Source organism: Pocillopora damicornis, chromosome 1 (genome assembly GCF_964200805.1).
Source record: "Pocillopora damicornis chromosome 1, jaPocDami1.2, whole genome shotgun sequence".
Taxonomy (NCBI): domain Eukaryota; kingdom Metazoa; phylum Cnidaria; class Anthozoa; order Scleractinia; family Pocilloporidae; genus Pocillopora; species Pocillopora damicornis.
In genome coordinates this window covers 27,278,280-27,288,932 of record NC_142670.1, presented here as the reverse complement: position 1 = coordinate 27,288,932, position 10,653 = coordinate 27,278,280, and the positions used below count along the sequence as shown (strand labels likewise).

Here is a 10,653-nt window from a genome sequence, read left to right as displayed (position 1 = left end):
TATATTTTTCACTTATGATCAGCGTAAAAGCAGAGAGCTTAACTTTGACCTTACTTTAAAGTCAATAAGAAAGTCCTTAAGTTGCTGGCAATGGAGAAACTTAACATTAATTGGTAAAATTCAATTAGTCAAAACATTTGCTATGCCTAAGTTTATGTATCGGGCCTCCTTTATCTCTTTTGATAAGGATATAATTAAAAGCATAAATTCTGTGATATTCAATTTCGTGTGGAGAGGCAAAGACAAAGTCAAAAGACTAGCCTTAATTAGTGAATACGAAGACGGTGGCCTCAAAATGCCTCACCCTGAATCTTTAATTAAAACTCAAAGAATTGTGTGTCTGGCAAGGTATTTAGATGATAATAGTAGTCCGTGGAAAGTTTTCTTGTCTCATTATCTTAAGAATGTAGGAACCAGTTTTCTGCTTCAGTGCAATTTCAATCCATCGCGCCTACCCTGTAAACTATCTTCTTTTTATAAAGAATGTCTTGAAGTTTTGTCTGACTTTAATGGCAATCACGATATAATAGCTACAAAACAGGACGTTTTAAATGTGACTATCTGGAACAACCAGAACCTCTTGATTAACAAGAAATCAATATACAACAAGAGAATAAAAGAAGCAGGTTTTGTGAAACTTGGAGATATTCTCTCAAATGACTCAAAATTAAAAAGGTGGGACGCTTTTAGAGAGAAAAATCTCTCCTTGTCAGATTACTTACTCCTACAAGGCATTTTTTCCGCCATTCCGCCTAACTGGAAACAGCTCCTTAACGTTGGAGAGAATAATAACAACCGAATTGACAAAACTGTTTCAGACAATGTTCAAGATATAACTAGAATGACTTCAAAATCAATCTATTCCACCCTGGTCAAACGAATCCAGATTTCTCCGACTGCCCAATCTAAGTTTAATTCCGTATACAATATTTCAGGTAATATAGACTGGAAAAATATTTATCTATTGCCGGGTCGAGTCACTCTTGACACTAGAACGAGAGCCTTTCAATACAAAATCTTAAATCGTATTCTCTACACCAATAAAATCCTATATAAAATGAATTTGGTTCCTTCTCCGATGTGTACCTTTTGTGGAGATCACGAAGAAACTCTTGAGCATCTTCTAATCAGCTGTACTTACACTAAAAACTTTTGGCTTTCGGTTATTTCTTGATTAAATACTTACAATATGAAAATTGATAAGCTTGATGAGGTAACAATCCTCTTTGGTATTTCCGATAATATCCCTGGGAATTGTTTGTTAAATCACATAATCATTCTTGGAAAATATACCATTTATTCATGTCGTTGTAAAAATATCAAGCCGTCTGTATCCTTACTGAAGGCTAAAACATCTGAAACTCGGAAATTTGAATTTTTGATAGCAAAAAAGAATAAAAAAGAATCTATTCATTATAAAAAATGGGAAAACATGTTATTGTAACTCAATAGATGAGTATCGGGTATTAACAGTTATAGACGCAGTTGTATATACAGTCGTTCTACCAAAAAAGGAATTTGATGTAGAAGTATTTGTACAAATTAGGTTTATATTATTATATAACCACAACATAAATAAAATCTAGCCGACTGTGAATGTAATGTAACGCAGTATTTCGTAATAAGTGTTAGTGAGTAGCGTAAGCGTTAGAGTAATTAACTTTGTGTTTGTTTGTATTATTCTAGTATTTGTGCTTTAAGTGAAAATAAAAAAATAAATAAATAAATAAATAAAAAAAAAATAAACTGTCAAACTCCTCTGATAAGCGTAGAAAACTAGAAAGAAAAGTCACATTTCAACTCGAGTCGATGTTTAAATTCTCTTCTTTCAACTGCTCTGGCTGGAAAGACCGATGCTGTAATTGCATATCAATGTACATGTCTTTAAACCAACTATCCTCTATCCTGGCAGCCCTAGCCACTGAAATTCTAAATTTGTCTACCATCTGGTTCTTACGCTGCGAAAGTTAGATTTCAATGAAGACAGGCTAGAGCTAGAATATCTTTGTGCATAACAGAAACTAATCCAAAGATCAATCAAGTTTTATATTTAGTTTTAAAGTTGAGTCGATGTTGTTATTGACCCATGAAAGAGATTCTGATATGGTAGCCTCTATGAAATTCTGTCCTGGAAACTGGAGTTGTAGCAACATCACGGTTACCATGAAAAACAACAATACATTTTATTGATCTGAAAAAGTATTCATTTGACCATCAACTAAGACTTTCACTGGTTCACTCTGACAAAATTTTAACATAAGAGGTTTTAAAAGGCTTGAGTATTTGTTAAAATTGGCCAACTTGATGCAACAACTCAGGATATACATTGAATGCACACTTTTTTAAACATTTTTCCATTAGTGCAGTTACCTGCTGGCAAAACATTATGATATATTTCAACCCAACCATTTTCTTATGAACACCATTATCATATAATTATGCAGGTACCCTGGCTAAATAGAAAAATGTGTAGTATATACAAAATGTTTTAAATGCCACATTTAAACTAAGCGAACGGCATTGAGAAGGGTGTATAAGGGAACAGGGTCGCTTATTTCTGTCATTCATTTGCTTCTCACAACTGTTGCGGACTAGTTCACGAGGCTGGGCTGTCAGGACGAGCAAGCCATTAGATCATAAGGGAAATGTTAATTAGGAAAGTGATTATTTTGGAGCCTGGAAAATATCATTGTGTAAAGCCATACAGGTACTAGCAAACTCATTCTTATAAACTAGTACGAGGAAGGATACAATATTTTACTTCATAGATTTGATTCACAGGCTGTGCACAAAAATTTAATTGGGATATTAGAACTAAAATCCCTAAGGAATGATAAAACGTAGCCGGGTTAACACTGAAGTCGCCTCTAGCGTTCAAGTCGTTGTTTTCAAATGTCGGTTTTTTTTGCGAATACAACGTGTATGGTATTAAGACAATGGCTCCGAGAAGCCGGATTAAGTACAAAGATAATAGATCGAAAATGATTGAGATCGTTGCAAAGATGATTGCAGCAAGGATGCGTTATTTCCAGAAATAGAAGAAAAGGTCGGAGTTTGCCCCAGATGGCCAATACTGAGACAGGCTTAAACATGGATAGAAATCGAGGTCAGTCAGCGGCTTATGTCGCGGACGCAACACGAGCTGCGTTTCACCTTACTGCGTCTGCGCATCCTACTAAAATTAAACATCAAAAGATGTCGGAAATTACCTTTTACAAAGCCATTGCCATAGGTGTGATTTCTATCATTTTTCTGTGTCCTGATAAAATCATGCCACAATTTCAGCAAAGGGTAGGGTACGTCCACAGCTAAGATGATATTCCTTGTCACTTTCAATCCCCAACTTCCATTTTAAAAATGAATCAAATGGAGGTGTATAAGACATTTTGCAGCGCTGATAACTTCTTTATTATTTTCTTTCCGAGATATTGCTCGAGAAGCTGTTAAAATCTTGTCCAAGTAAGAAGCTTACTATTTTGTTTTTCAAGTCAAATTATTTTCGCGCCAATGCTGCAATCTATGCCAATCTTTGAGCCTTCAGTAGCTGCCCTGTAGCGGTATTGTCCATAACAGGCTAGGTTACTATGTTTTTACAAAATGGCGATCGAAGAGTACTTTGAAATGTTTTCAGATCTTATAATTTTAGTTTTTGAGTCAACGTCTCTACTGGGAACAAGACCCATAAGAAAAAAATATTTTTGGACTTTTGGAAGTCGCTTGGCAGCGTGGATTCACACTTTTATGACTTCAAATAGCCTTCAATTAGAAGGTCGGCTTTCGAAGAGATCGAACAGACCTGGGCAATTGTGGCCGCAGGAGAAGCTTTAGCTGACCAACATAAGCCATTTTAAGACACTTAGGGCACCAAAAAGGTTTAAAGTTTCTTCGACTGGGGCAGATCGTAGCGAAATCGTAAGAGTTTGAGAACGGAGGTGAGTGATCTGGACACTCTTCTAATACATTTCAGACGAGGGCATTTTTAGTACACGCTTCCAGAAAATTACTGAGTCTGATTTTCAAAATTTTCCCACAAAAAGCCTTATGCAGCCGCCATATTTAAACTCCGTAATTTGTCTTTTATGCGCATGCTTAGCCGCCAGGATGTCTTCGATTTCTAGCCATGACAACAGATATCAACGTCGCGATATTGTGACGAGTCGTTCATAAATTTAACAACCGGGCAAACGAAGTCAGGTTGAAAAGTTTTTTGCCACACAAGCAATTCACGCCAAGTTTACTACAATCGTGGCAATTATTCGATGGACCATGCCTTTAGAAAAGGTTTTCCATCTGCCAAAACCTTGTTTCAATTTTTTTTTCCGGTTTTGCTTCAGTACAGGCAGAATCCTGCTGTGAAGAGACTAAATTTGGCAGCCAATTGACAGCTGACAAAACTTAAAAAAATAAACCATTCATAATTTTTTCGTCCTTAAGTTTCCTACATTTTGGTTTTGGCAGAATTTTGTAAGCGTGTTTAAGAAGGCTCTAAGGTCTGTTTGTTTGATACGCAGCTTGCACGTATCACAAAGACAAGTGATTCCCAACTTCCGGTTGTAGCTCAATTCATTTCCGCTTTGTTCCAGGATGCATTGTGCGCGGTTAAAGATGGCAGACAAAGGAAAATGGAAATTTACCCGAAGCAATTAGCTCATAGGGAAAAGATAACAGGAGAATCTCAGGCTTAGCGAAGCCTCTTGCTGATTGCAAAATAGAGGTAAGATTTTAGTCGACTCATCGTGTTCACTACGCACAAGTATATGTACGTTTTGACAAAGTCAGCTTCAAGATTGTCCAAGACTGGGTTATTCAAATGCCGGTACACGTTGCTGCTAGGGGTTGTAGCTAGGGATTGTTCCAGTTTATGCTTACATTTCTTTTTCTGAGCATTGCTCGTATTAATCTTAATCGTGACAAATTACTCAACAGGAAAGTTATTTTGAACCTAGAATGAAAAAATGACATCTAAGGCACGTGAGGTTTGGTTTGTTTCTTTATAACCCTTTAACCCCCAAGATCTGATTGTTAAATCTCCCCTCTAGCTGCTACACATTATCTTGTAAATTAGTTGTAAGAATTTGTTGTTAAATCAGCATAACAACTTTTCCCTGATAAGCTCTAGGATTCTTGTTACCTGTTTGCTGGATAATGTGAGGATATTATCAGGAGAAGTTTCATGTTAATCACTTCTGGGAGTTAAATGGCTAATTAAGCTTACATAGTGCTAAGGATTTACTTATGTTTTTCTCCATGGAAAAATAGCAGTTACATGTAGTTGCTGCTTAAAATGAATTCTTCAGGACAAATTTATCTTCAGGTTTTTTTATTTATTGGTTTTCTTGTTTTGCTTTATTTTGTTTCAATTTACCCTTCAGCATAGTGCAACTTGTGGTTAAATTAATTAAGTGTAGAATGGATTCTTTGGCTCACCACTGAAATGAAACAAAAAAAGTTTAGTCAAAGTCATATTTTATTTTTGATGACAACTTATTAAATGGTCGCAGTGGGATAAAGGAGTGAAAAGAGTAACACTAAAGAGTAGTCACATGTCAGCTGTTAAAGCACTATGGTGGTGTGATCTCTGAGAAGATTTGTTTGCCACTGCACTTTAGGATTACAGAGAGTAACTTAACTGTTTAATATGTGTCTTCTTCTGAAATTTTGCCCCCTTATGTGACTTAATTAAAAGAAAGAAGGAAACTTTTAAGAAATGAATGAAATGCATTGTTGCTGCCAAAAAGTCACATTGACATAATTTATTTTAAATTCATATAGTTTTTTCTTTCCAGTGCATTTTTATAAAACTATTTTGTTTTCAAGTCTGTTACTTTCATATATTTTTTTTTTGATTAAAAAAATGTAGCCATTCATAAGATTAATTTTTTCTTTCCTAAGTTTCCTATATTTGAGGCTTTGCAGAATTTTGTAAGAGTTTTTTTAACCCTTAAACTTCCAGATGTGATTAATATGCAACTTCTCCATATAATAAATATACATTTTCCAGCAAACAGGTAATGAGAATACGCAGACTTATCATGTCAAAGTTGTCATCTTGATCTAACACTGAATCCTTGTCCCTTACCAGGAAAAATGTAACAGCAAGAGAGGAGAACTAACAATCAGATCTTGGAAGTAAAAGGGTGAAGAAAGCTATATGGTCAGTTTGTTTGTTTATCTGTTACTTTTTTTTGCTCAAGTTACTTATTTTGTATAAGTTCTTTACTGTAAATTTTATTAATTCTGATTTATTTATCATTTTTCTCATTCGCTTTAAATCATTCCCTATTGTCTTTAACCAGCTGTTTCTCCCTGGATCTGGTACAACATATGTTAGTGTCTTTTGCTCTCCTTTATTTTGTTTTCTATATCTGAAGTAAGTTATTATTTGTAATTTATTTTAGCAACTGCTTCAATTGTTCACCTTCCTTTGATTCTTCAGTTTTTTTTTTATTTTGTGTGGAAGTATATTACAGAGAATGTTTTTGTTTGGACTGTTAAAAGTATTTTTGGCCTTTATGAGCAGTCCTCTGGGACTGTGATCCCCACAAACCACCAGATTTGCATCTTTTTTTCTCTTTTATTTATCTTTTTTGAACTAATGATGCTGTTGTTTTGTTCAGCTTATCAACATTTGCTGAGCAAGTCTCCAACATCTTGCAGTCCTTTCTATAATTTTCCCCTTCACCTGCATACCTGCCTCTTGATATATACTGATGATAAGATATTACCCTATAAATCTGTCTTGAAGAGATGTCTAATTTTGGTTACCTGAAATTCTGATTTTTTTGGCTCAGTATATAATGGATATTATTTTTTATGTTTTTTATCCTTCAAATATTTTTCAACACACAAGAAAAATGTTAATGAATCGACTACTGTTTATGGTGTGTCAGTGTTCTCTGAAATGATTTTGTGAACAAAAGAAACATTTTCCTCCTATAGCAACGCTCTTCATCTTGAATCAAATCTATAAACACAGAGATTTTGATTTTAAATGTAAGGTTTGAAAATTGGGGAATATCACTTGAGGTATATTCTTGCATATCCCCCAGTTTTAGCTGGGGGATATTCTGTCATGTGATGGGCTTAGACCAATTGCCCACAGGCAAATAATTGTATTTGTTGGATTATAATGGAATTTACTGATCATGAGTAATTTTTTGTAAAAGTAAGGTAGCTGATGTATTGTAAATGTAATGTGTGGTTTTGTAATAAATATTTTAAAATATGAAAAAGAAGGAAAAAAAAAAGAGAAAAAGAAAGAAACCAACTTTAGCCACAGCACTGCAAAATACAAGACACCAAATTGCCATTTTTGTCTTTGATTGGTTGATTATAGTATTTTAGCCAATCACAGACCAGGGTCATGGAAAGCCTGGAAATATTAGACTGTTTTTAGGCTCAATCAATGTTATAAATAGCACTGTGTATGACAAATAAAAAGATCATTATAGTGTTCAAATCTGTCCCAAATTGTCTCCTCTTAACCAACTACCTGAAATCTTGATCCTTTTACTTCCGAGATCTGAGAGTTGACTCACTCAACTGAAAATCTGACATGGTTTGTTTTTAATATTTCTGAGAGTATGCTTGAGATTGTTTTAATGCTCAACCAAAAATTTGTCAAGTTGTTTTAGATATTTTATTTCCTTGATGGTTTTTATTTAAATTTTTTCAGGCCCTTCTTTATGGATTCTGTCAGTGTCCCAGAAAGACAGTATTACCAAACATGCTTGTGATAAGGAGTTTTGAGCTCTCAAAGCCTGTAGAAGACAAGCAGTAAGTTTCCTGGTAGACTGACCAGGCTCTCTTTTCTTTCTGTGTTTAATTAGCTTTGATACCATTTTAGATTTCAAACCACAAACTCGATTATTGTCACAACAAGATAGACAAGGGGGGGCACAAAAGTGTCCTGTCAGGGTTGGTGGAGACTTCATTTTGCTTGACAGTAGTGTATCTTGTACTTGGTGACAGATGTTTAGAATAATTCTTGCTATCAAGAGACAGAGAAAATTTAATTACAGAAATTGATTGACTTTTGTTCTGATTATCATCTAGCAACAACCAATTACATCTAATTTACTAGCATAAAACCCATAATAAATCAAGCATTCTTTTCCATGTGATAAAAGTAGCTCTTGCACATCTGTTGTACTGAGTGAATACTACAAAAGTGAGCCAAGTGATTAAATACTTAGACAAACAACTCTACTGATTGTTTCTTAAGTGTAGTTTAGTAAAGCCAAGTGAACAGGGTTAAGTTCTTCAACAGAGAGTGGGGTGATAGAAAAAGGAAGCCTTGGTTTTTCAATGCAATGCATTCTTTGCCATATCTGTCCAGAGTTTGTTTCAGTTCAAACTTTGTTAATGAACTTGAACATATTAGGTACTTATGACTGGCTGCAAGGGAAACAGTAAGTTTTCTTTTCCCAAGACTCAAATGTTCCTTGAGCTGAAGTCAAAGGGAAAAATTAGGGTCAAATAAAAAATGGTTTTTGAGTTGGGAGGTATAACATCACGATATTAAACAATTGCAAAGAATTTTGAGTACTTACATACTTAAACATGTACTCTCAAGCTAACTCCTATACTCTCAAATTAGTCAGCTTTAATCAGAATTGATCAGGTTCATACTTTTATCATGTAGTGGGTACTGTCCTACAGTGAGAGAGGGATGGGGTTTAACTTTTCATTGTCAAATTGTTGGTGTCCTTTTTTGTTATTTTCTCCCAAATTTTAATTAACAGTCATTTGCAAAAATTAAGGACTCAAGATAAATAAGAGACTACAGCAAGTCACCTAGACATAGGACTGTTGTGCTTTCTTTACTTAAATCCAAATGTTACCTTTAAAATAATCTAATGATAATCATTATATACTGAAACAAAATGTTTCATTCCTGATTGGTCTATTGTGAATTATTTTGAAAAGTAACTTGTTAAGTCAGTTATTAAGTTACAGGTTTTCCATACTACACACTGGCTTGAAATTAAAGCTTTTTAAGATAACTAAACAATGTTAAACTTTTTCATAGTTTAAAAAAAAACATTTAAACTTGATGTGATCATTCTAATGAATGATCAAATCAAACAATATAATTATCTTAAGGCATTTTCTAACTGGTTAAAAATGTTTTGAGAAATGTGCACCAGGAATGTACAAAGCAGCTCTTGCATGTCATAATTTATGATTACTCATTACTTGTTAGGAAAGGTTTCCAAAAGGCACTCCCATGGCTTGTGCAGTTACCAAAGCTTTCTAAACATCACTCATGACTTTGAATTAAGAAAATTTAATGTACTTGAGCTCATGGGATTCTCCTTAAAAATACATGTGAGATTAAATTAGATTCATAGAATTGAGCAATAGAAAAAGAGAATGAAATTCATCATATTTGGAAGATGATGCTTATGTTATTGTTCTGCCATTATACACTTTTTCCATCTGCACCCTGTGCTCACATGTGCCAATCCCTGCAAGAGCACACTATCAGCCAAGGAAATCATAGAAGCACAATGATATAAAAGAATCCTTAATTTATACACATGCATTTGGTATTGTCTGTTTTAATTCTTTACACTCTAACATCAATATATATGCATATTCTCCATTCTTTTCTCTGTGTATTTCCTAATGTTCTGACAAGGAGAATTTGTTCAATGATCAAGAGCTTTTTTTCGTTATAGTAATCATGTCCTCTATTCATTCTCATGATAATAATGATAATTTAGGGATAATATTGCAAGGAGAAATTAGTTGCTTGTCACTATTTGGGGTTAAAGGTTCAGAGAAAGGTTATGTTTAAACAGTAGAAAACCTGGTGTGCCTGGTCTTTTTTTTTCCTATGGGACAAGTTGTAAATAAAATAGGGATTCTTATCTATGAAAAATTAATTATGTATTTTATTTTTTTACCTCTGTTAGGTTTCCCTATGGTTTGATGATGTATTTTTGTTGCAAGCAAAGAAAAACTTAGTGTAGAAACTTGCAAAGAGAGAACAACCACACCTGTTGCAGCAAAGTTCAGAGACAGAAGACGCCACAGGGGACCCACTCACTTTTTGTCTGGGATGAAAAATGTTGTAAGGAGACTTTTTGGGCTTGTGGAAACTTAAAAACAATGTAATGCTTATTTTGAATGCTATGATTTTACTAGCTTTTTAATTTGTTTTGTTTTTTTAGGTACTTGGAAAAGCCAACATCAGTTTGGAATCAACAAAGTAAAAGAAAATTATTGCTAATATGAAATAAATGAGAATTACTCTGCATACTGAGTATAAAGCTTATTCTAAAATGGGAACCAGTTTATGATTTCTTTTTTAGTCACCCTTGATATGAAAATGTTGTGTCCTGTGTACATTTCATTTAAAAAGTGAGATTATGTTTTAAAACTGAAATAGTAGTTTAAGTGCTGGGCAGTTAAACCCATGAAACACAGATAGATCAGTCATTGAAAAAAATACTGGGCATATGATCATAAGAAGTCAAGTTTTAACTTAGTTTGATGGCTTGTTATTGAACCTGTGCATTCTCATGATGTTGCTTGTTAATTGTCATCTGAAATCCGCAAGTTTTGATATTTCTGCATCAGTGCCCTCATCCTCTGTCCCTGAGATGTCAAAGTGGCATTGCACTGTGTGATGCTGATAAGGATTTG

General features: G+C 34.2%; 1 protein-coding gene across 2 annotated transcripts in view; it reads left to right on the top strand.

Moving 5' to 3' along the window:
- Positions 1-10,653, top strand: part of LOC149053037 (nuclear protein localization protein 4 homolog) — a 281,781-nt gene that overhangs the window by 70,825 nt on the left and 200,303 nt on the right. Inside the window, exons 1-2 of one of the 2 annotated variants that reach the window (XM_089213653.1) lie at positions 3,587-3,932; positions 4,584-4,714. The exons of the other annotated variant lie outside the window; for it this stretch is intronic. The gene's annotated coding sequence lies outside the window, so the exon portion shown is untranslated. Of the gene's footprint in view, positions 1-3,586; positions 3,933-4,583; positions 4,715-10,653 lie in introns of those variants that run through there. 2 annotated transcript variants of the gene reach the window in all.